Source organism: Cyprinodon variegatus, unplaced genomic scaffold (genome assembly GCF_000732505.1).
Source record: "Cyprinodon variegatus isolate N-32 unplaced genomic scaffold, C_variegatus-1.0 Scaffold298, whole genome shotgun sequence".
NCBI lineage: Eukaryota > Metazoa > Chordata > Actinopteri > Cyprinodontiformes > Cyprinodontidae > Cyprinodon > Cyprinodon variegatus.
Window position 1 is genome coordinate 230,289 of NW_015150751.1, and position 4,970 is coordinate 235,258.

The following is a 4,970-nucleotide window of genomic DNA, read 5'->3' on the forward strand; positions in this document are numbered from 1 at the left end:
TTTGAGGTCAGAGCCCTGTTAACGTTAGTATTTTATTTCCAGGGATATAATTAACCTGCTGTTCATCCTTTTCTTCAGATTTACTCCAGCAGTGATTAATTGAAGGGTTCTCAGTCTTTCCAATAAGAATGTGGGTCTTTTTTGCTATGAAGTTATCAGATGGCATCTTATCCTGGCTAAAGTGTTCTTACCTCCTATCAAATGTTAATGTGTTTTGCTCAGATTTTCTCTAATCAGGCAAAAATATTGCAGATCACAGTTAGGAGGTGGAAGAATTGCAATAATGGGTTTTAATAGGCTGAAAGGTTTGTATTAATTCTCCGATGTGAAGGCTTTAGGAAGCCCATTTCACTGCAGGTGTTCCTGTTTGATGATGCTTCATAAGCTTTAACATTTACATTTTTAGCTCTTCTCATTTACTAAACATCTTGGATATCAAGTTTGTTAGCAGGTTTTTGGGTTTTCCCACAGATTATTAGCTGGATTGTGGTATGGACTTTGACTAGGCCATTCTGTGTGAACAACCTTTGATCTAAACCAATATGTGTTTAATTTCCTGCTACAAGGGAGGCTCTGCCTCAGGTTTAGGCCTTCAAGAGGCTTTAAAAGCTTTTCTTCCAGGATTGACTTGGACATAGTTTCCCTGACCCTGTTAAACAGCCATCCCCTCAGCATGATGCTGCCACCATATGTTTATGGGGAGGTATGGTGGGATCAGGGTGGCGTGCAGTGGTAGATTTCTGCCGCACGAATCAGTTAACATAAAGACCAAACAGTTAAGGTTATCTCTGGATCAGCAGAGCACCTTCTTCCATCTGAACGTTTGCTTTGTCTGCTGCACGTCTTGCTACAAACTAAAATAGGGATGTGTTATGTTCCAGCCACTCTTCCTTAAAGATCACACATGTGAGGGGCATGATTTTCTCCTGGGAGAAGCATCTCCAGAGTCACCATGGGCCACTTGGCTCCTTCACCAGTTAATCCTCTCCCTCTTTCAACCAATCAGAGAAAACTTGAGAACAAATTGCATTATCAACCTACCAAGACGTAGTTTTCTACTCAAACTAACAAACCTTTGGAGCCTTCGCTGGAAAAAAATGCATTCGAAATATTAAATGACGCATTAAGGAAGCCTTCCTCTTCACTTACATTAAACAGATTGTGTTATTCATTGTTAAATGAAAAAAGGTTATAATAGTGATTTTGATTTCCGACTTCCTGTCTTTGCAGGCTGTGCTGCTGTGCTAACTTATTGCCCATTGTTTAAAAATAATTTTTGTTGTCTGTATTATCATTCTGTGTTATGACAAAAAATTAAGTTTGCTGCTAAAAGTCAGTCAAATTTAGAACCTGTAACATTTAGCTGCCACTAGAGGGTGCTACAGCTTCAACTGTCCTTTCTCTGTGGAGAGGCTGAATAAAATGAAAACTAAACAAACCTTTTAATCGTTTAGTTTGAATTGCATGCTTAAATTCTATATTCAGTAAAAATATAATTGTCTTTTGTAATGTTATAATGCCATTTTTGTTGCATTTTAAAGGGGTATTTACCAAAGGTAATGAGGGGATTATGGGAGGAGTGATGGCCTAGTGGTTAGAGCAGTGCTCTTGTGCTATGAGAAGGTTGCAAGGTTCAATCCCCACAGCCTCTGGGTTCCTGAGCAACACCTTTAACCCCACACTGCTCCCCGGATGCCACACAATGGCAGCCCACTGCTCCCCAAATGAATAAGTTAAATGCAGAGTTCATTTCTCCTTTGTGAGATTAATAAAGTTCAGTTATTGTGGGGGAATGGTGGACTAGTGGTTAGGGCATCTGAGTCTCTGAGCAAGACCCTTAACCCCACACTGCTCCCCAGGCGCCGCACAATGGCAGCCCACTGCTCCCCAAGGGGGATGGGTTAAATGCAGAGTTCATTTCTTTATTATGAGATCAATAAAGTTCAATTATTGTGGGGGGCTGATGGACTAGTGGTTAGGGCATAGAGTGTGGAATCCAGAGGTTCTGATTTCGAACCCTACTCCCATAGCCTGCCACTCTGGGTCCCTGAGCAAGACCCTTAACCCCACACTGCTCCCGGGATGCCACACAATGGCAGCCCACTGCTCCCCAAGGGAATGTATTAAATGCAGAAAGTAAATTTTTTTGCTTTGTGACAGTGGAATGACAATAAAAGCCAGAGAAAAATAAGATAAAAAACAAAAGAGCAGCAACAATAAGATGATTTTCAAACTTCAGTTTCCCTGAAAGTGACACTAGAAATAATGGCAGAATAATAAACCTGTTCTTATATTTTTGTGTTTATCATCTTTTCTTTATGGCATTATATAAACTGAGCTATATGTAGATTATATTAATCTGTGCAGTAATTTGAATTCTTTGAGTATTTCTTGGGAGATAAGTAAAAAAGAAACACATTACTATTCTTCAGGGATTGTATTACTGCATCCTGTATAGTTTCCTGCAGTGCTGAGTTCAAGTTGTTCCAGTGAACTGATGTCTACCATAACATTCAGGAGACTTAGGAAACAAAGGTTTAGGCCGCAGAATGGCTCAGTGTCAAGGAGTAGTTCTCTGAAAAATTCTCCACTAACAAAGCTTCCATTGTGCCCCAGCAGACCCTCAAATTAGCAGCAGGGGAGAATGCATGCTTAACTGGGCCTGACAGCTCCAGCAGTCTCCCAGAACTCTCCCCCTCTCTCTCTCTCTGTCTGTAGAAAAAAAGCAAATTAGTGTCAATGTTTAGGTAGTTAGATTTCAAACAATACTAATAAAACTTTCCTTGCCCTAAATATGCCTTAATCTGAGGATGGATTAGACTGCAGCACATAGAACTATTAGAAGGAAAGAGATCCCTGCATTGATTTATTTAATGTACTCAGTCAATGAGCTGTTTAATTATTCTTTAATTTTCATTTGCTTAATCTCAGATTTTAATTACACTTTTACCTTTTTTATAAAACCAGCATCTATAAAAACCTCAGAGATGAAGTGTAATTTGTGAGTCAGTAAATTGAGAGATTGGAGTGTGTCTTCCTGCATGTATTTTCAAATTAAAACTCACTTTCCCCTCTAAAACGCAAAGACACTCAGGGTGGTTATGTTGGTTTATATGGTGCTGACAGTTCAGCTGTTTGTTTTAGGTTGGATCCATCAGTCCAGTTTCTTCCATTTTTGAAAGCGAAGTAAAGGTGGTCAGTGGAGGGAAATCTACACATCCCTCATCCTCCAATGCATCCTGCAGGATCCCAGTCTGAGGGGGACACAGTCGCCTTCATTAAGTTCATGTTCTCATCTGGGGTTTCCTTCATCTGGGATATACTTGGAAAATCTGCAAATGGTGTCGGCCTGATTAGATGATAGAATCAGCTCAGTTCAGCTAAATCCTTCAGTTTTTACTCCAAGACCACCCAGCATGATGGAGGTTCTCAAAGAATAAAGCAAACCTTTGTTGGAATGTATGTTAACTTGTGTCTGTTTGTATTGATCCATTTAAAATGGTCATGGGTGACGAGGATTGTTCCATAAACACTTCCGCTGAGCAATAACTCTCCGTTTTGAGCATTACCATGGAGGGATCGCCATATTAATGACCGTTCCAAATCATGTACTAGGTAGGGTGAGGGACCAATCAACCCTTAAATAGTGCATGGCTGAAACCCAAAATTGCCCCCTTAAGCACTAACACTCTGCGCGTTCCCACGGAGGGTCCGCCATATTAAGGGCCATCCCAAACCACATAGTGGGTAGGGCGAGTTGACCGTTCAGCCCTTAAATATCAAGTCTGCATCAATGCAAACTCCCTGGACTTTGGCTGCGGGTGTAACTGCAAACTAGTGGAGGAGGAAACACGTCCATTCAAATGTAAGTTCCACTGGTTTGCTGCATCTTCATCACACTGTCAGAAAATCACAAGTTAGGAAAAAGAAAAAAAAAACATCATTAATCCCTAAATGAAGTAGTATTATTTGACTGGATAGATTTATTTGTAAAAAAAAAGGGCACATTTTTGAAGTTATGTCAACTGTGCCCCAGAGCTACAGCTTTGAACATGCAACATCTCCATGTTGCCATAGGAACAACTGCTTTCCCTTTCCGTTGGAGGGGAGAGGCCGTCCCATTTATGTTTATACCCTTATTTACAATCCTGGTGCCTTCCATAGGTGAGAGTTCATTGGGAGTGACTCTTGGTAGTTAAGGGGTAGTGCTTAGGGGGTAGTTTGGGATTCAACCAAAGGATCCTCTTCTCCTTCCTCCCCTTCCTCATGATTCCTCATGGAGGTTACTGATATCGAGTTGCTCCCCTTTTTGCTTTATCTCCTTCTGGTATAGACTTATAAAACTCAGACACACCCTCAGAGAAGTCTGTTAGTTTCCCTTAAGGACACATAAATAAGAGTTATTGGTAAAAACAAACTGATAATCTGTCTTAGAGCTGATCATTTATCATGACATTTAAACAGTAAGTCAATATTTTTGTAAAGAGATTTTGGACAGGACTGCAGGTCGTATGGATTTCATGAGATGCAAAATCATTTGCTGTGATATATTTGATCAGCAGCCATATTTTATTTTAGATCCGTCTCATAACCTGAAGCCTTTTATCCTTTCTTTTAACTTTCTATGATATGGTTTGATAGAGCAATCTGTGGTAATTCAGCGATGAAGTGATAAAGTTTTGTGTTTTATGTTATGCTCTTAATGGAGGGTATAAGTCAGGGGCGCATACAAACACAAAAAGTCGTAGGGAAGCAGCCATTCCAATGGTTGCAATTCCGAATTCTCACGAGTGGTGCACAACTTTACACCAGTATATAAAGGGAATGTGATTGGTTGTTTATTAGGGGCGGGATTGTTGTGGAGGAAGGTTTGTAAGCATGTTTGGTTGTGGCCGGTTTGTTGGAAGCATCTTGCTAACCAGTTAGCAACTTAGTGCTAGCACGTTCCCAATGGGAAATTCCATTGGGAC